Source organism: Tamandua tetradactyla, chromosome 3 (assembly GCF_023851605.1).
Source record: "Tamandua tetradactyla isolate mTamTet1 chromosome 3, mTamTet1.pri, whole genome shotgun sequence".
Taxonomy (NCBI): Eukaryota; Metazoa; Chordata; class Mammalia; order Pilosa; family Myrmecophagidae; genus Tamandua; species Tamandua tetradactyla.
Window position 1 is genome coordinate 20,168,585 of NC_135329.1, and position 20,213 is coordinate 20,188,797.

At 38.3% G+C, this 20,213-nt stretch overlaps 1 protein-coding gene across 4 annotated transcripts in view; it reads right to left on the reverse strand.

Moving 5' to 3' along the window:
- The window catches only part of LOC143677096 (arylamine N-acetyltransferase 1-like), a 28,068-nt gene extending 9,216 nt beyond the window's left edge, over positions 1-18,852 (reverse strand). For 2 of the 4 annotated variants that reach the window (XM_077152682.1, XM_077152681.1), the window contains exons 1-3: positions 18,735-18,852; positions 15,501-15,648; positions 12,378-12,452 (exon numbers count right to left, since the gene is read on the reverse strand). The gene's annotated coding sequence lies outside the window, so the exon portion shown is untranslated. The other 2 variants (XM_077152684.1, XM_077152683.1) reach the window with 2 other exon arrangements.
- Positions 18,853-20,213: the final 1,361 nt, after the last annotated feature.

Genomic DNA, 20,213 nt, shown 5'->3' on the forward strand with positions numbered 1-20,213 from the left:
TGAGATGCTGGGATGGCGAGGCTCGTCTTGCCCTGTGTGTGGTCCTTCTCCACATGGCCTCTCCACGTGGTCTCTCCAGCAAGGTACCTGAATCTGTTTCATGGCAGCTCAGAGCTCCCAAAAGGACAAAAGCAGAAGTGGCCAAGCATTCTTAAGACTTAGGCCCAGAAAATCATTTTATTGCACTCTACAGATGAAAGCAAGTCACAGGCCCAGCTGAGGTTCAAGAAGAGCACTACACAAAAGTATTGGGAGATGTGGTTCATTGGGGGCCACCAGCGGAAGGCTATCATTACCAAAAGTAAGAAGCTGCTAGTGATATTGGGAAGCTCAAGCTGCTTAAACTGGTGCAAGCTGGAAGTCAGACAGAAACAGAGGGCCCTTCATGTACCAGTTCTGCTTACTCTGACCATATTTTATGAATCTTCAATTGGGAAAACTGGGCTTGTAAGGATGGATATATTAGGGAACAGAACATTTGAATGTAGAACTACCCCACTGCCAGCCATCTGTAGAGTGAATTGAATGTGGTGGTTTCTTAATGCCACTGATTTGCAGTAGGCTGGAGTGAAAAGGAGCATTCCTAACAAAGCCTCTAACCTTTCATTAGCAGTAACTCATTTTTATTATAACCAAACAGTAATTTCTGGTAATGTTCTACTTAAGTGCCTTTCCCAAAGACATCTCTCTTTTTCCTGTGTGTTGAATCATCATTGAATGTATTTCAAATAGAGTTACTGGTTGTCTTTGTAAAGATAATAAAATGCTATGGCAACTTTGCTCATTAAACACACACACACACACACACACACACACACACACACACACACACACACGAGAAGCTCACAGTTCCCCTGTTGGCCTCCCTCCCTTTTCCAGCATGGTGTGGAACTGACCAATCCTAAATACTGTGGATCCCTGGCTCTGTTCTGGAGAGAGCAGAGCAACACCAGTGCACAGAAAAGGGTGACTGAATGTCAGTACCAGGGTATTGCAGGCACCCTAAAAGATTGAAATAGGACACTCATCTCTGGCTTGCAACCCAGGACTTGCCCTCTAAGCAGAAGCAGTTTGTGGATAGATATAGCAGTGTGAGAAACAATTAAGTCAAAGGAGCCCGGAACAAGGGATTACCAGCTTTAAGACATACAATAGAGCACATCCATTGGAGGAAGGGGAAATCTACCACAAAGTGAATAGAAAGGTCATTGCTATTCCTGTAAACCTATGTGCTGGTTTAAATCTGTTTGGTACCCCAGAAAAGCCATGTCCTTTAATCCTCATTCAATATTGCTAGGTGGAAGCTTTTTGATTATTCATGGAGATGTGGCCCACACCATTGTAGGTGGTAACTTTTGATTAGATGGTTTCCATGGAGATGTGACTCCACCTATTCAAGGTAGGGTTGCTTACTGGAGCCCTTTAAGAGGGAACCATTTTGGAAAGAGCAATGAGAGCCCACACAGCCAAAGACCTTTGGAGATGAGGAAGGAGGATGCCCCTGGAGAGCTTCATGAAACAAGAAGCCTGAAGAGAAAGCTAGCAGACATTACCATCTGCCCTTCCAGCTGAGAGAGAAACTCTGAACTTCATCGACCTATCGTGAGTGAAGGTAACTTCTTGTTAGTGCCTTAATTTGGACATTTTCATAGCCTTGCCTTAATCTGGACATTTTCACGGCCTTAGAATATAAACTTGCAACTTATTAAATTCCCCTTTTAAAAGCTGTTCTGCTTCTTGTATGTTGCATTCTGGCAGCTTGCAGACTAGAACAGATTTTAGTACTGGGAAGTGGGGTGCTGCAGTTTGCAAATACCAAACTTGTTGGAATGGCTTTTTAAATAGATAAGGGGAAGATTCTGGAAGAGTTGTGAGGAGCTTATAGAGAAGGCCTAGAACGCTTTGAAGAGACTGTTGGTAGAAATCTGGACTCTAAAGATACCTCTGATGAGGCTCTAGACAGAAATGAGGCACATGTTATTGCAAACTGGAAGGAAGGCGATGCTTGTTTTAAAGTTGCAGAAAATTTATCAAAACTGACTGCTGGCTTTGGATGGAAGGCAGATTTTAAAAGCCATGAACTTGGATATTTTGCAGAAGAGATTTCCAAATTAAATGTGGAAAGTGCAGCCTGGTTTCTCCTTTCAGCTCATAGTCAAATGTGACAGGAAAGAGATTAGTTGATAACTGAACTCTTGGGTATAAAGAAACTATAAACTGATGGTCTGGAAAATGCTGGGCTTCCAGAAAGGGAGACCCCAGAGAATTTTAACACTTTAAAATTTCAAAATGTACAATGTATAACAAAATAATTTAAGACAGACAAACAAACCGAAATGACAGTCCATCCAAGGGAATAAGATAAAAATCCAGCCCATCAATGAAGAAGACCAGATTTTGGACACAGGAAAACAAATATTATTAAAAAATGACCTTCAATATGCACAAGGAGATAAAGGAAAACATGGAGAAATAGCTAAAGAATATCAGAAACATTAGGAATGAACAATATGGTACTCTCAAAAAAGAAATAAAAAATTTAAAAAGGAACCATCCAGAAATACTGGAGTTGAAGACCACAATAATGAAATATTCTCTGGAATGTTTCAATAGCAGATTAGAACTGACAGAAAAGAAATCAGTAAACTTAATGATAAGACAACTGGAATGACTGAGGTTGATGAGCAGAAAGGAAACAGAAGGAAATGAGTGAACAGAGCCTGTGGGACACCATTAAGCATTAAAAAGAGGAAACGTATCAGTCAGAGACCTGAATTCAGACCTGGAGGATTTAATAAAGAGAGCAAAGTAAAACCAAAGTGAGCAGAGGGGAGAAAACAACAAAGATTAGAACAATGATAAATGAAATAGAGGATAAAAAAACAGTAGAGAGAATCAATGAAACCAAAAGCTAACTCTTTGAAAAGATCAATAATGTTGATACATCTTTAATGGGAATGACAAAGAATAAAAGAAAGGGGGTACAAATGGCTAAAATCAGTAATGATTTTATAATAAAAAGATTATAAAAGGGAACTACGAACAATTGTATGCCACCTAATTGATATCATAGATAAAATGGACTAATTACTAGAAACACAAAAGATAAATACACATACTCAAGAAGAAATAGAAGATCTCAACAGATGATTTACATGGAAATAGACTGAATCAGTAATCAAAGATTCTCAACAATAAAGAAATCTTGAAACTCAATAAGAAAAAGACAAACAACCTAATTGAAAAATGAGAAAAAGACTTGAACAGACTGTTCTCCAAAGAAGATATACTAATGGCCAATAAACACAGGTAAAGACACTCAACATCCTTAGCTATTACAGAAATGCAAAGCAAAACCAAAATGATAACTATTTCTGATACCCACCAGGACAACACCTGTTAAGAGATGGGAATAACAAATGTTGAAGAGGATGTGGAGATAGAGGGACACTCATTGTCACTGGGAATTTAAAATGGTGCAGCCACTGTATAAAATAGTTTGGCAGTTCCTTAGAATGTTAAATACAGAATTACCATATGATTCAACATATATATATATATACATATATATATCCCAAAGAACTGAAAGAATTAAAAGGAAGGATTTGAACAGATATCTGCATACCAATAGTCATAGCAGCATTTTTCACAATTGCCAAAAGATGGATGCAACCCAAGTGTCTGTGAACAGATGTATAGATAAACAAAATGTGATATATACATACAATGGAATATTATTCAGCTGTAAAATAGAATGAAGTTCTGATACATTGTTGGAGAAGCCATAAAATATCACCAACATGGCTGCCGTGGCTGATGCAACACAACACAGAATGGCTGACCTTAGATCTGCCCTCCACCCTAGCAATAATGGTAATCAATCCCAGAAATCTGCCCTCCACCCTAGCAACAACGGTGACCAATCCCAGCCCGACATGTAAATCTGCCCTCCACGGTAGCAACAACGGTGACCAATCCCAGAAATCTGCCCTCCACCCTAGCAACAACGGTGACCAATCCCAGAAATCTGCCCTCCGCCCTAGCAATAAAGGTGACCAATCCCAGAAAGCTGCCCTCCACCCTAGCAACAACGGTGACCAATCCCAGCCTGACACGTGTCCCTGCATGCTCCCAGCCTATATAAGCCTGTGCACTTCCTCAATAAAGCAGACGCCTTCCACTCACCCCTGAGGGTTGTCTCCTGAGTCATGTGCTGTGTGCTCTGTGTCTGTGTGACTGACTCAGTACGGCCACTTACCCCCAGCCATCAGCTAACCAGCCATCAGCTACCCAACAATACATGAGACAACATGGATGAATATGGAGACATCATGTAGAGTGAAATAATCCAGACACAAAAGGACAAATATTGAATGATCTCATTTACATGAAATAATTAGAATAAGCACATTCATAGAATCAGACACTAGAATGCAGGTCACCAGGGGCAAGGGTGAGGGTAGAGAATGGGGAGTTAATGTTTACCTAGCACAGAATTTCTTTTTGGGGTGATGGAAAAGTTTTGATAACAGTTGGTGGAGATGGTAGTGTAATATTGTGAATGTAATTAACATCACTGAATTGTATATTGAATGTGGTTAAAAGCAAAGATTTTTGGATGTATATATAACCAGAATAACAATTTTAAAAACCAAAAGAGAAAAAGAGTGAAAGGGTCATCTGGCTACATAGGAGAGAGTATAGAAAAGTATAAAAACAGGAGATGGGCACAACACTAATCAAGCTTGAATACTGTCAAAGTCACCGTAGGGGGACCCAGAAGCAGCCCCCAGAAAATTAGCTGACAAGGATGAGCAACGAGGTTTGAACCCTGTTCTATGCCCCTGACACCTACCACTACACACCAACTCATCCAAAGACCAGTATGGAGTGACAAGCATCTGTTTTTTTTCTAGGTGAAACCTGCGATTTGCCATATTTGAGACAGGAAAACAAGGCAATGCACTGGATCACCAGATTTTCCAGAAAAGAAGGGGCACCCACATATAGAAGATCAATATGAGAGCATCCCCTTGCTGATCCATCTCCCCTCACCTCCACTGAATGAACGAGAGTCCAATCCTCTGTTGGTTTATGCTATTATGCATCCCAGAAAAGCCATGTCCTTTAATTCTCAATCAATATTGCTGGGTGGGATCTTTTTGATTGCTTCCATGGAGATGTAACCCATCCAATTGTGAGTAGAAACTTCTGATTATGTGGTTTCCATGGAGTTTCCATCTCTTTCATTCAAGGTGGGATTGCTTATTGGAGCCCTTTAAGAAGGAACCATTTTGGAAAAAGCCAACAGAGCCCACACAGCCAGAGACCTTTGGAGATGCATAAAGGAAACACCCCTGGGGGAGCTTTATGAAACAAGAAGTGGGAGAGAAAGCTAGCAAATGTCCCCATGTGCCTTCCCAGCTGAGAGAGAGAGCTGAACTTCATCAGCCCTTTCTTTGGAGCTAAGGTATCTTTCTCTGGGTGCCTTAGTTTGGACATGTTTACAACCTTAGAACTGTAAACTTGCAACTTAAATTCCTTCTTAAAAAGCCATTCCATTTCTGGTATATTGCATTCCAGAAGCTTCTGCAAACTAAAACAAATCCCCAGGCCAATGTAATAACATTACATTAAAAAACAAAGTGAAGGTGGAAACAGAGTGATACAACATGCATTTGATGAAAAATGGTATGCAAATATACTTATGACCTGGAGGTAAAAAGAAGAGGACATAGATTGTAAAAGACAGACCAAAAAATAGACAATCCATTCAAGAAGAAAAATAATCTGAACAATGAAAAGAGATTCTTTACAAGTACTTGGAGGTATAGAACATTGAAAATGGACTTATAACAAAAGAGGTACAAAAATGATATGGTAAAATCATGTAGTCTTCTGGAAAGAAAAACTTCAGATTCAAGGAATAAAATTAAGGAATAAACAGCGCTAATAAAAAATTAATTAGATATGGTAAGGAAGAAAATATATAGACAATAATATTAAATTACTTATATAGAAGAAAAGCTTGACACTCATATTAAATACTCATGAAAAATGGAAAGCCATTAAAACAGAGAGAAGCCAATTAGATATAGAAAACAAAGACAATCCAACATGAAGGCAGTTGGTACTTCTGAAGATGAGAATTTAACAAATGCAAAAGAAAATGTACAAAAAGAATCACAAGGAAACATTTTCCTGAAATGAAGCAAAAATTGAATCTGAAAATAGAGATTAAATCTAGGGAAATTTGATTGAACATGTTAGATACTGGAATAATATTCTGGTAAACTCAGGGTCTTGGAAAGAAAAAAAAAAACAAATTCTTTGTAACGGAGAAAGTATCAGGCTGGCATGTGAATGTACCATAAAGTATTGAAAGCCAGAAATCAATATAGCCATGTCTACAAAGTTTTGAAGGAAAGTATGATTCCCAAATAATAATCTCAAACATGAAAAATTTTTACAAATACAACTACATAAAGCATTATTTCTTCATTAGCCAAAGAAGAGGCAATCAAATTGAAAAACTAAGAGGCAATGGGAAAGGTTTGCTTATGAGCATTGACTCCATTTAACACATAATAACAAGAAAAGAAAAATTATGAGAATTATGGGTAGAAAAGTAATGCTTTTCCTTTATATGTAAAGAGAAATATGAAGCGACTGTCTTCTTAATATGTATTCATAATCTCTTTTTTGAAATTAGAGAAAATATTTAGATAACATTGTTCTTGGTATAGAAACATTTGGTTGAAGCCCTTTATGACACATTAGGAAAATTCAGAAGTGTTACGAAGAGAAAAAATTCCCCTTATCTCACCACACAGAAATAACTGTCACCAATTATACTACTACCAATGTTTTAGTGTTTTTCTTTCTTGTTTTTTAAATACATTTTAATGGAGCTGATATCCTTTTTACTTACATGTCTTTCCTTCATGTTTCCTTACTTTTTTTATAACATTACTTATTATCCTCTGTATTAATCAGTTTCCCCCCAAAGATGTTACAATTTATTTGGGATAGGATACAATGTAAACAAAAGACTGGATATAATAATAACTATTATTGAATACTTATTATTTGCCACTTTCAATGCAAAGAATTTTAAACTTAAAATCATTTTTAACTTCTGATGTAGGTATTAGAAACTGATATTAAGATGAGAAAATTGGGACTCTAAGAGTTGTCATTTTCCCAAGATCACCAACTTGTCTAGTATTTCCTGACTTCAAAGCCAGCATACCATATATTATATAGTATATTAAACCAGTTCAAGATTATTACTATGTAAATGAATGTGGTTATGCATGCAATATAATCTAACAAAAGGGAGTTGAAGAGATCAGTCATGGCTGGAATGAAAATGAAAGATGAAAGGATAAAACTGCGATGAGCCACTTAGCCAAGTACATTCCTAGGCTGGAAGCAAAAATTAAATCTGAAGATCAAGAGAGACCAGATTCCAGGAAAATCTTATCCAACAGGCTCAATATTGGAACATATTCTAGTTAAATGACTGGAATGTAAAGTCAGGCATAATCCAGGCATAATGAAATAGGTAAGGATGGAGCTTGATGAAATTTGGAGGGTAGATTCCCTGTTTAAAGTCATTGAAAAAAAATTTTTTTTAAATATGGTGACCCAAAAGGACACTCAAATCAATAGGCTATGCCTTCAATCCTAGGGCTTACTCTTATGAAGCTTATGTAGGTAGCAGAGAAGCTTAGACTACCTATAGGTATCCATAAGAGTTCTTCTGGAAGACCACTTTTGTTGCTCAGATGTGGCCTCACTCTCTCTAAACCCAACTCTGTAAGTGAAATCATTGCCCTCCCCCCTACGTGGGACATGACATTCAGGGGTGAAAGTCTCCCTGGCGGTGTGGGAGATGACTCCCAGGAATGAATCCAGACCTGGCGTTGTGGGATCAAAAATTCCATCCTAACCAAAAGGGGGAAAAGAAGTGTAACTAAGTATCAGTTGCAGAGAGAGTTCAAATAGAGTAGAGAGGCTACTCTGGATGTTGCTCTTACACAAGCTTCAGGTAGACCTTGCTACCTACCATAACCTGCCAACCCCCAACCAGGACCATTCCAGCCAATCCTAAAGAACACCGAGGGCAATATATAAGATTCCACAAGGGTTCCATGCACTAGAGTAACTTTCCAGAGACCTTCAACCTCCAGATGGGTCCCTGGACCAGATAAGTCCTGAAACCTAGAGGGCCTAGCCTCTCCAGAACATCAGATAGTTCATCTCCCTACTCTATATTAGTGTCAGATCTGTTAGAAAAAGTTGGAATGGCCATAGCCCAAGCACCATTAAAGAGAGGGATGGAAAGATCAAAGATAATGGTAGAGTTATAAAGTGACGATAGGATTTAAAAAATGAATATGAATGCTGAATCATTAAATTGATATCTCTTTTAGTCTCCAGTATCTTCGAGCAGCTAGAAGTAAAAACCTAAAATTGTGGAATTGTAACCCCTACCAAACTCTGAAATATGTTCTACAACTAACTGTTGTGCTGTGCTTTGAAATTTATTCCTTTTTTGTATATTTGTTATTTTTCACACAAAAAGTCGATTGTCATGATAAAAAATATTTATGCCTTCTAACCTCCTATATTCTGGAGCAGCTAGAAGGAAAAATCTGAGAGGATCGTATGGTGGTCCATAACAAACTCTGGGATCTGTCCTGAAACTACTTGTTGAAGAGTGTTTTGAAAACTATAGCTTTTTTAATTCTTTGCTTTGTATATATATTATACAATACAATTAAAAAGTTAAAAAAAAATATGGTGACCCAAAAGATAAGCATTGGACCTATGGCCCTGTACCATAGCTACAGAGGGAAAGAATATAGGAGAGCACATGGGAATGGTGGAGATTTGGGACTGAGGCTGGCAGGAGACTGCTCTCTGTATGCCACTCAGAACCCTTCAGATCACTCCTACCATTTCTCTGTGCCCCTGATCTGTATTCTGACTTCTTATGCTTCTAAAGCCTTGTACCATAGACTTTCTTCCCCAGGGCTACTCGAACTGGAATATCAGGGAATTTGTGTTTCCCCAGGGCAGTTGTTAGTCAATGATTTACTGATAGGAGGTTACAGAAGCCCAGCTACCTCTACCTGAGTCTAGACAAATTGAGCTGTAATTCACATCTAAATTGTAACTGATGCTGGGATTCTGCCTGAATCTCATACTGGCTTGGCTTCTTCCCCTTTCCTATCCTACTTCCCCCATTCCTTTACTGGTTTCTCTGTGAGCACTTCTCTAAGAAGTAACTTGCACAACCATCCTTGTTTCGTGGTCTGTCTCTGGGGAACCTCACTAAGACATATGGGTGGTTTATTTGAAAGACTGGTGTGATGGTACATTTTATGTGTCAACTTAGCTGTACTGTGGTGTCCAGCTGTTTGGCAAACACTAGTCAAAGATGTTACTGTGGAGGTATTTTAAAAATGTGATTATCATCTACAATCAGTTGACTTTACGTAATGATTACCCTCAATGTGGGTGGGCCACATACAATGAACTGAAGACTTTAAGAGCAAAAACCAGGTTTCTTGGAGAAGAAATTGTGCCTCAAGAGTACCACACCAATTCTTATCTGAGTTTCTAACCTGCTGACCTAATCTATGCATTTTGGAATAATGAGCCCCCACACAATCATAGGAATGAATTCCATAAAAAAATCTCAATATATATAAATATATCCTCTCTTTTTCTAGAGAACACTGACTGCTATAAATGGTGTGAAAGGAAGGATGCACAGGATTTGGCAGAATACAGAGGACTTTGAATGTCAGGCAAAGATTTGCCACTTTCTATAGATCAAAAGCATGCTTGTTTGGTTTGCCAACTGAAAAATTAAAAACTGAGCTGCAAAGCAACAAAAGCATTTATTTAGGGGTCTTAGAATTGCAATTTGGGGAGCACAGGTTTAGGGAGCAACCCAAACTGTGCCCCCATCTTGGGGTTTCCAATCAAGGGTTTTTAAAGAAGGTTAAATTTGTTGGTAAAGAATTATGATTGGTGGATGTCTGGGACTTCCGAATGTCCTTCAAGTTAGACAGTTTACTGGTTTCTTGGTTTCATGGATGTCCTCAGAAATGTTGCTGCTTTTGGTTTTACATACCTTGGCAGTTTGTGATATCTGGCTGAAATGTGCATAAAAGTAATTTCCTAAATGGCCTCCTGCCTCCATTTTAAAGCTCTTACCCATAGAAACTCCATTTTGTTTTCTTCCTTTCTCCAAAAGCATCACTGATCAACATTAAGTATTAATCTCTTGGTGCCAGGGAGTCTCATCCCTGGGAATCATGTCCCAGGTATTAAGGAAGGATGTGGGTTTATCTGCAGAGATTGGCTTAGAAAGCGGCCATATTTGAGCCACAAAGAGGTTCTCAGGGAATGATTCTTAGGCATTAGTTATACTTAAGCTTAGCTTTCTTATAAATTTCCTAAGTACAAGCTTTAAGATTAAGGGTGTGGTGCATTAGCATGGCTTAGGTGGTAGCTGGAGTATTTATTCTAGAGATGAGATAACCAATAAGAGACACTCAGATAATTATAAGAAGCAAAAAGATTAGCAAGATTTGAAATATGCTATGAATTTGGTCACCTTAAGATTTAAGATTCAGCCAGTCTTATTTTCACTTATGATATTCTAGTTAAAGATTTCATTATATAATCTGCATCTTCAATTATGTCCTAACAAGGAGAACATTTTTGCATTGAAATTATGTAAATTAAATTTTTTTGAAAATAAGACTATACAGTAAGAGTTTTCAAATTCTAGACGATCAGGCAGGGAGAAAAAGATGAATGTTTATGAGTTATAGATAGTTTAAGAGAAAGATAGAAGGGATTCCTTGTATTTAAAAAGTAAAATACTAAAACAACAATTTTTTAAAACTTGTTTTATTGTATAGTATAACATATATACAAAGCAAAAGAAAGAAAAAAGCAATGGTTTTCAAAGCATTCTTCAACAAGTGGTTACAGGACAGATCCCAGAGTTTGTCATGGGCTACCAGACCAACCTCTCAGATTTTTCCTTCTAGCTGCTCCAGAATATAGGAAGCTAGAAGGAATAACTTTTTTTTTAATCACCACAATCAACTTCTTTTTTTTGTGAAAAATAACATATATACAAAAAAGGAATAAATTTCAAAGCCCAGCACAACGATTAGTTGTAGAACAAATTTCAGAGTTTGGTAGGGGTTACAATTCCACAATTTTAGATGTTTAGTTCTAGCTGCTCTAAGAGATTGGAAACTAAAAAAAAATCAATTTAATGATTTAGCAATCATGTTCATTTGTTAAACCCTATTTTCTCTGTATAACTCCACCATGACCTTTGATCTCTCCATCCCTCTCTTTAGGGATGTTTGGGCTATGGCCATTCTAAATTTTTCATATTGGAAGGGTCTGTCACTAATATGGGGTAGGGAGATGGAACTATCTGATGTTCAGGAGGGGCTGGGCCCTCTAAATTTCAGGACTTATCTGGTCCAGGGACCCATCTAGAGGTTGAAGATTTCTGGAAAGTTATCCTAGTGCATGGAACCTTTGTAGAATCTTATATATTGCCCTAGGTGTTCTTTAGGATTGGCTGGAATGGTTTTGGTTGGGGGTTGGCAAGTAATGATAGGTAGCAATGTCTAACTGAAGCATGTGTAAGGGTGACCTCCAGAGTAGCCTCTCAACTCTATTAGAACTTTCTCAGCCACTGATACCTTATTTGTTATACTTCTTATCCCCCTTTTGGTCAGAATAGCACTAAAACAACAACATTTTAAACAAAATTTATAATTATTTTTAATCAATTCATTCAGTTCTAAATAAAAAATTATTTGCCCTTGCGTACTTAGCAGAGACTGTCACAGAGATTTCTAAGACAGTATTTTGCAGTTGTTGAAGACGAAGCACTTTAGCCTATAGCTGATCTCATATGTTTACAAGAAAAAATAAGATAGATATTTGTGGATTGACGAAAAGACTTAAAACATAAAAGACAAAGAATGGCTATGGTTAACTTATTACTGTTTTATGAAAGTGAAAGATTCAATGCAAGTCTATTACAAAATAATGTGTGTTTTGGGGGCATGTATTTTTAAGAATAACTGAAATTATGCTTGATAACATTATACCGCAGTTTAGTATGAGGTAGAATAGTACCAGGATATATCATGGACATTGGCAAATCTTTAGGAATTTTACATACTTTTTTGGAATATATGTATTAATAAAACTTTATTTATATGAATTCAATAAACAGAAGATCAGAAAATCTTTCTTATTTTGAAAACACTTCTTATGCAATTTAGAATATACCAAATAAACATGTTTCTAGCACCTACCTTTCTTTTCTTAAAAGGTGATAGAGTAGATTCTTTGTGATTTTCCAGGGACCTTCTGAAATATCTCAAAGATAACTTGAAATAAAAGAAATATAAATCATTTAGCATTTGATTTGAGAAGGCAAAATGTCAAGTTGTTACGAGGGTCATTGTGAAGCAATACTTGGCTCTTTTTTTAAAATGGCAATAAAATATTTTCAAAGTAAATCCAGGAGATAGCGTGATGGTAAAAAACCTTTTTTTTCCATAAACCTGAAAAGACTTGTTTCTTTTAAACAATAAAGGACATGACAAAATTAACATAAAGTACAAGAAGTTATTTTGATATAATAAAGACTTTCTGCTTTTTATACTGATTATTCAGGAAAAAAAAAACCTTTACAGCCTCTAACTAAGAACAGACTGATATTAAGAAAACACTGCCATTTTAAGAGAGAAAACACAATTCTAGTTTTGGATTAGTATACTATTTGATAGTAAAGCTATTACAAATTTTGTAGATAAAGCCATCAAATTTTATCCAACTTCGACCATAAGAAATAAAATTCCTGCTATACAAACCTTCTACAACTTTCTATATTCATTCAGGTTTTGTTCTACATTTCCTCTTTCTCATTCTGTAACAATCAGTCATTTTATTTAAGGCAAAACTAATCTCTTTTTCCACAGTGAAAATACTTCCTCTATACCATACATACTTAAGTTACCAAAATGATTTTCTGAACTGTCTTCAAGTTGATATTTTACAAAACACAATTGCCCTGAAAATGAAACATGTCAGAATAATGACTCAATTTGGTTAAATGTAAACTTGCATATATTTTCACTTAAATATCTAGTAGATATAATATTAGCTTATTTGATCAGTAAATCTGCATATGGTAAGGAAGAACAGCTCCAAAAATGCATTCCATTTTTTGGTACTTAACATTGGTAATTCAGAAGATATAGCTGTTGCTTTTTTAATTTAATTAGTGTGCAAATAGAAGCTTTACAACTTAAAAATCTCAGCCATAAGTTAGAAAAAATAGATTTAGAAACACAGAAAGATAAAACACAGAGATACAAAATTCACAACTTTATATAGAAAAGCTGACTTTTTAATATAATATATAGATCCCAGTTTATTTTTTTAACTATTTTATATATATATATCCCACTTTATATATTTTTAAAATTTTTAACTAGGATTTTTTTGTGGCTCTGATAAACAAGTCTATTTTATAAATATTACATCTTTCAAACGCTTTTGAATCCCAATTAAAGAATGCACCCTACTCCTTGGCGGAATCTGGGAAGCTTTTTTTTAAAAAAATAAGAAAGCACATAAGGAATCCATTTTAAACTGGGTGTTTTTATGTGCTTCGTGCTTTTTTTATTCCTTTAAAATTGAACAATTTTGTTTCAAATGTCTCTGTTACTTGTCATATAGATAGCTATTGTCTCTAATATTTCTTTCCATGGAGGTGCTTCTATTTTTGTATTGACTGCCATTAAAAGTAGCAATTGGGAACTCTTTTATAAATTTTTTCACCCTTTTAGAGTTGCTGTAGAGTTAAGCTATGATTTCATATATATACATATATATATATATATTTTTTTAATTCTGATTCAGAATTTTTCTTTTTTAATGATTAGCTAATTTAACAAAGTTTATGCAAAGGAGTGGCTTTTTTTTCTCAAGTTTCTGTTTTTTAACCAACTTCCCAAATGAGGTTTAAGCCACTATAAGTAATGAGGACAAGTGTCCCTTCAAATGCTTTAGCAAAAGATGAAAGCCCTTTAAGAATACCAGACGTCTGAGACAACTGCTTCTTCTCATCCTACATGGATTCATTCCTTTTTGTTTACACGTCTGGATTACTGACCCATCAGGTTTTTAGAGGAAAAGCCTTCGATATGGCTTTTAGTAAATCCTCAGCAATCTGGCAGGCCTTTTTGGGAGCATCCGGACATGTAGTATTTGTGGGGTCCCTTATATCATCTTCCAGCTCTTTACACTTTGCTGCCTTGATCTAAATATATATTTTTGTTTTTCTTGGACTTATTAAAAGGACAACTACCAGCACTAGGATTAAGGGAATAAAAGAAAAAAAGGAAGGCAAAGGAGGAGCTGAGGCAGTCTCTGAAAATTTAGAGATTTTAGATAGTTTTTCAAGTTTAGTTATGTGTTTAGATAAGTCTTTCTTTGGTTAATTTGGTTTTGTTTCTTAAAGGTAGGCAATTTTGAAATTTTTATACATTTGGTGGCTTCCAAGAACCAGTTGTAAAAGGCTATCTTGTTTAGTTTCTTTGATCTTACAGCCCCTGTTTTCTAATTGTGCACGCAAATTCATTCATCTGGGCATATTAAGAGTTTCACTGCAGTCGTTTTAGTTCAAGATTATCTTTAGTATTCCAGATTCAGTAAGATAATGATTTATATGATGAAGGATCATAATTCTTATACCAAAAACCAGATGGAATTGTGGTTTGTGCCATTAGAATTTTTGGAACAATTAGAACTGATTGTTTCTGATTGTGAGCAATCCTAAAGCCTAAAAGGCCCAATAGGATTTATCTTAGTGTTGGGTTAATGAGGTATTTTATAGTAGGCCTTAAACAGGATACTTCTTTAACCTGGTGGACAGCCTGTGCTCTAATTGTCTGACCCATGACCAGGTGTCCCTTTGTTGCATGGAAATTATCTTGCAGGTGGCAGGTGACCTATTGTTAATCTTGCCTGTCCATGACCACCTTATGCTTTACATAGAGTTTTGGTCCTTGGAAGCCAAGGCTTCTCATCAAAGGCGGCAGGTACTATATTAGTGTTTAAGTGCCCAATCCGTGCCACCAGGATGATTTGTTCTCAGTAAGGACAAAGGTCCATTGAAATGTTAGAGAGGTGTTCCTCCATATGACAGCAGAGAAAGAGAGGAAGGTAAGATTCCAAATGTTTATGTACTCACCAAATAGGAGAAATTCCTGTAACACTAAAGGAAACCAAAAGGACTCCTGCCACCCATCCAAACCAAAAGAACAAAGTTCAAAATGAAACCAGAAGAACAAAGTTTAAAATGCCCTTAACCGGAAGTCACCAGAACCTCAACTGAAGGAAGTGAGGTTCAAACCAAGAGGACTCACCACTGGAAGCCCAGGGCCTGCAGGGAAATGACAGCATTCAAGGGGCTCTAGCAGACACCATGCTCTACTCCAGCGGCATCTCCAGAGTTGAGGTGGAGGTAACTTTGGATCCCACCAAGTAATATCAACAAAGAAATAGTAAAATGAGCTGTAAAGCAATAAAAACATTTATTTTATGTGTATATAGATATATATAAAACGATTCAGATAACAACACAAACTGGGGCTTCTCAGCAAGGGTTTTTACAGAAAATGGAGACAATTACGTAAATTGTAAAGAATTATGACTGGTAGATGTTTGGGGCTTCCAAGTGTCCTTCAAGATAAAGGCAGATTATCTTGTAGTTGTTTCATGGAGTTCAGATGTCTTCATGAACAATTGTCGCTTTGGTTTTGCCTACCTTGGCAGTTTGTGCTTATCTGGCTGAGATGTATATAAGAGTAACTTCCTGAATGGCTTCCCAATGCCATTGTAAATCTCTTAGCCATAGTAATTCCATTTTGTTTTATCTCTTTTCTCAGGTTGAATGGTCAGCATTTAGTGGTCTACAACGGTTGTGATTTATCGTTAAGTGCCATGCTAATTTAACGAAAAACCACCTTCCTGGATACGCCCCTGGAGAGCAGGTTGACATGCAGAACTCCTTGTCCAGTTCCCAGTCTCTATGTCCCTTTCATCTACAGTCATGGCTTTCAAGTATTTGTTGGCTAACGAAAGCCTTACTCTTTCCCCTAAAGAAATCTTAAGTAAGAGCCCAATACAGAAGAATTGCAAGCAGTTTGATGCAGAGTCACCTATGAGAATTCTGAGACACTGCTCTCATACCGCAGGCTACAAACAGCACAAGTACAAATTTTGAACTGAGATAGAATTTTCTGCCCCTGCTGCCTGCATTTCTGGAATTAACAAATAGAAGAAGTTTAAGAGCGACAACAAGTGGCTTTTCTTTTTTTTTTTTTTTTTTTCTGTCTTTTCTTCTTTCTTTCCTTTCCTTTTCTTTTGCTTCTGCTCTGTAAAGGGCCTGGCATCTGCTGCAAGGAATTGTCCCTCTCGGGGACAAGTGTCAGTCTTTGATTTTCTGAAGGAAAAAGAAAGCTGCTGGACATGCCCTGCCTGAAGACCACCATCCGGCAGTCCTCAGTGACCTGAAGACCACATCCCACCTCTGCTCTGGAGCAAATGCCTACAGAGGCCAGGCAGGTGGGATGTGGTCTGTGGAGCCTCTGCAAACCCCATCCAAAGGGGCACAGCTCATAGCTGAGGATAGTTGTATTGAGGGCCCAAGGCAGCCTGAATTCTGAATGTTTATTTTCCCCAGAAGCAGCAGGAAGCTCAGACTTTTATGTGAAGTCTCCCTATGTTTAAAGTTTGTTCAGATCTTCTTAAAATCTACAACAGAAAACAAGTCTCAGGGTGAGGCTAGAGAGTTAACAGTTAACTTCTTTTTAAAGAGAAGGGTGGGGTTAGCAGTTCTGTGTTTAACGAATTAAAAGGAAGGTCCAGAGGAAAGGGAGAGAACAGTTGATCAGTAAAGAGCTGACAAGCCGTTGTGGGTGGGCTCCCCACCAGGAAACAGGAGCAGTGCCCAGCCCAGAACAGAAGCCCAGCCCTGTGGCTCACCCCTGCAGCTATTTGCCAAGGGAAGTCATTCCAGAGCAATGGGCCACCAAGTCTGTGCTCAGCAGATCCTGCCCTCAATCTGCTTGACACTGAACGGGGTGATTCTCTGTCCTGTCTGGCTCCTGGAGACCCTCCCTGAGTAAGCACACTGCACCTGCTTCCACTGTGATAAAACTAACCCAGGAGGCATTGCAGACAACACAATTCTCACCTCCGATCTTCCTGAGAAATAGAGGATTCCTGATCAACTAATGTAAGAAGTGCAGGAATGGTAATGAATTTGCTTCCTGAAGGACTAACTGGGCCCTTGGGGCACATCTGGCTGGGCACAGGGGAAGGTGGACATCACAAGGGAAATCCAGGTGAGCGAGTTCCCTTCAAGACCTAGCTAGGTTTTGTAACACATATTTTATCCTCACAACAACCCTATAATGGAGGCACTACCATTAGTTCCACTTCACTGATGGAGAAACCGAGCCTTAGAGAAGCTAAGGAGTGGCACAGGCGCGGGGGTGGGGGGGTAAGTCTGACTCAAACCCAGACTTTGTATCCAAGTCTATTTTCCTCAGTACTGCTCTGTCTGGCAGTTACAGTATTAGGATTAAAGTATGCTTTAGCCAAACTTCTACACAACCCTAAGACCTGAAATGCAGGACAGGTGTCGTACCACGATCCTCAAAACATCCACGTTCTAATCCCAGGAACCTGCAAATGTCACTTTATTGGTGATAAAATTGTATCAAGAAAGCCCTGGGGACCCCTCAAAGCCAAAAGAAAACAACGTACAACAAAAGAAACAAAACAAAACAAAACATGTCCTCTTGAGTTTCCTCTTCATCTTTTGAAATTTGAAATACCCACCAAAGCAGTTAACCCAGAGAGCCCCTAGGTTATTACCTTTGACCCAATACAAAATAAAAACCCACCTGCCCTACATCCACACCCTGTAAATTGGTTAAACCCTCATCCAATGAAAAGGAGTCAACCTAACTTCTTTTTATGTCTATAAACATCATTTGCCGTCTCTAGAACCTGAAGCTACTTCCACTCTGGCTTCCTTTGCTGCAGCAAAACTTTGGTGTCCTGAATAAGATCTTGCAGTCTGCAAACTCAACTCTGATTTTGTCTTTCACAGTGGCGAACTGGACTTTTAGATATGATTAAATTAAGAGTTTTGAGATGGGCAGATTATTTTGGATTATCTGATTAGGCTCTAATTGTAATTACAAGTGTCTTTAAGAAGGAGACAAGGGTTCTGCCTACAGAAGGAGGCAATGTGACCACTGAAGCAGGAAGCTATGCTGCAAGCGTTGAAGCTGGAGGAAGAGGCCATAGCCAAGGAATACAGATGTAGATGCTGGAAAAGCCAAGGCAAGGATTCTCCCCTAATACTTCCAGAGGAAGTACGCCTTACCCAAACCTTGACTTTAGGCCAAGAACCTTTTTGGACTTCTGGATTCCAGAACAGTAAGAGAACTAACGTGTGCTCTTATAAGCCATAAGTTTGTAGAAATTTATTACAACAGACTAAGGAAATTAGATATCTAGAGTCTCCTGGACACACGCTTGAGACAGGTTTTTCCCCCAATTCAAAGAACGCTGCATTTACTCACCCTTTCCCCCTAAGCCGGCAACCAGGAAGCAGGCAGAGTGCAAGCCTCACCCTCCAGGCCTGCAGGATGGGCCCTCATTGGCTTCCACATTGTCCTGCCCCTGCAGCCCAGTGTAGATCCGCCCAGGGATCTCTGGGAAATGTAGTGTAGCTCTGCCCAAGGATCTCTGGGAAATGTAGTTCCAGAGCCTCCAGTTGCCCAGCATCTCTTCCAAGTTATTCACTGAGAAAGTGTGGAGGTCCTATCGCCTCATGAGCAGCTTTCCACAGCCTGTGAGGGCTGTGACCTTGAATTTGACACAGTTCCTGCTCGCCGAGAATGATAAGCAAGGCATGGTGTGTATGATATGGGAGATGAGAGCTGCGAGAGGGTCATGGAAAAGCAGATCCAGTAACCTAGAGCAGCAGGAGAGAAGGATAGAGCGTGCTTTCTTTTTGTTTTAACAGTTTCGTTTATACACCATATTAGCCTCCATCCAAAGTGTACAATCAATACCTCTTGGTACAATCACATAGTTTCACATTTACCGCCACAATCAAATTGAGAACATTCTCAACAAATCCCGTATCCCTTAGCCCAACACGACTACCCCCATTATTGACACTTAGCTTTGGGTATAATACCTTTGTTATAATTGATTAGAGAATATTACAAAGTTTCTGTTCACTATTGTCTTTAGTTTGTGTTAACTGTATTTTTCCCATATGCCATCCTGTTATTAACATCTTGTAATAGTGCTGTACATTTGTTCTATGACATCTATGACCCTTGACTTAGGGGGAGGGTTTTAATCACACTCCCCAGTTTATGGCATACTTTGGCCATCAATTCCTGAAGGGCTCTCTCTGTTTATTTTTCTTCTTTCCACCCCTCTCCCTACTCCCATTCACCTCTCCACTCATAGGTACCTGTGTAAAGTGTCTCAATTGTGCCCAGGTATGTAGTATGAGTGTAATATATGTAATGTGTTTGTGTTTGTAAGATACGTGTGACCTATAACTCTTGGTCTATAGCTCGTTATTTCTTTTGCTTTTCATTCTACACTTTTTAAAGAATGTCCTCATGACACCATCTGCAAGTTAGTGCTCCTGGGAAAGGGACTCAGCCCATGATGATGGGACTTGGAGACTTACCCCCACTCTTTACCCACTCAGGTGGGATTACTCCGAGTCATGGCCAACACTGCCTCCCAGTGTTCGCCAGCGGGATTGAGCACCATTTGTCCACAGTGGCAATGTGCCAATATCCCTCTATGGGTTCTCAAACAGCCCCTCTCCACTTTCCCACTCCCGTACTGATGCCTCATCAAATCACCCACCAAATGAGCTCCCCAAATGCAAATCCTTGTCTAAGGGTTGGGCTTTAGGGGAACTGAGCAAGAACTGTTTAACTTATGAGTTCCACTGGAGAAGGGCACCTGGGTTGTACCCCACTCCCTGCTACTACAACCACTTATGAATTGTTTCCTAACACCCTTGT